This window comes from Penaeus monodon, chromosome 19 (assembly GCF_015228065.2).
Source record: "Penaeus monodon isolate SGIC_2016 chromosome 19, NSTDA_Pmon_1, whole genome shotgun sequence".
NCBI classification, from domain to species: Eukaryota; Metazoa; Arthropoda; class Malacostraca; order Decapoda; family Penaeidae; genus Penaeus; species Penaeus monodon.
Window position 1 is genome coordinate 19,612,424 of NC_051404.1, and position 1,631 is coordinate 19,614,054.

Genomic DNA, 1,631 nt, shown 5'->3' on the forward strand with positions numbered 1-1,631 from the left:
TGGAGGGGGGGGGGATAAAAACTGTTGTGACTTGATGCCTTTAGCAAAGGATAAGGATTACTAGGGATCTATAATGAAACAGCTTTTAAAAGATTTTTATATATGTTTAAACAGATGTAGCCTACTTTAGCACAAAAGTTGAGCATACATAGTCAAATATTTAAATCCCAACCTCTCTTGTCCTAAACAAGCACATCCTCATGTAGTGTTATGGTTAAATATTGCATTTTTGAGATTGGGTATTTCTAATCATGTTTCTCAAACTTGTTTCTATCAAGTCATTCTTGATATTCATGGAATTAATTCAGGAAAACCTCCAGTTATACTTATACAAAACTCTAAATTTTTCATGGTTTTAGGTTACACAAATTTCTCCAGATAACTGCTCATAAACAGAAAACCACAGACTATCAAATATTATTTATTCAATTTGTGATGCACCATCAATACTTTAATCCATTTTCTCACACATGCACCTACAAACACACACACATATATATCAACAGTTTCTTGAAGCTATGCATCTCTAATGATAACTAAGAGTGTAAAATAGTAACATCACATATAAGAAATAATTCATAAAATACTATTAGTGCAAATGTTTTCCATTCCACACTCAACCATTTACCGAATGGGTTTAATTTATATGTGCGAGTGGCAGTATTACAGCAAAGATACAGACATGGGAAAGGCATAATATTTGGTATGGGTGAAGAGTGAATTAATCAGTAGCTTGAAATTGATTATTTTTTAAATCATCTACCCCTGACTCAAGTAAATTTCAATGGATTCAAGAAAATCTACAGAACCATATTATGTACAATGAATAATTAAAGACCTATAACTCATTTAATATTGTTTGTTTCCTAGCTTACAGCCCGACTTGTCACAACTGATATTTTCTCATCAATCACAGAATGATTACACACTGTACAATAACACTGTAAATATTCTATGAATTCCTATCATTTTCTATATTGCATGGGTAAACAAGTTTCCTTACATTATATATATATATATAAAACAGAGATCTTGATACTCTGGGTATGAACATCAATGATTACAGTCACTTTTAATTTGCAACAGCCAATTTTGGACAACCTTTGGCTTGCCTTGATAATGTGCAGTTACTTTTAAGAAAAAATGCCATGAATAAAAATCTCTGCAGACTTATATACATTTGATTGACAATATATAACAAAAAATATATGCATGTCTATTTTTTTCACTCTACAACTGTTTTCATTTATGTTACATCAGCAGCAAGCATTGGATTCAAAATAAAATCACACAAGCATGTACAAAAGTTACAGGATGTGCATGCAATGAAGTACCATTAAACATCTATCATACCTGGTTACAATACATGTGTTCATATTCTGAAGAATTCTGTCTACTGTACAATAAGTAAAACAAAAAAGTGGCTAACTCTATCCATACCATCACACTCCCAACATTTCCCTGCATTTACTTTGCTTTTCAATACCATTCACTGAATCATTTTTTAATATAATTTAATTTTCAGTGACACTCAATTGTAATAAGTTAGCTGTGACAAGCTTTTCACATGTATCCACTCTCAACTTTCATCACATTCACTAATACTGCTTTTCCACACTGCAGACTATTTT

At 31.3% G+C, this 1,631-nt stretch overlaps 1 pseudogene; it reads right to left on the reverse strand.

The window, feature by feature from the left end:
• Positions 1 to 83: 83 nt before the first annotated feature.
• Positions 84 to 1,631, reverse strand: part of LOC119585349 — a 30,947-nt pseudogene continuing 29,399 nt past the window's right edge.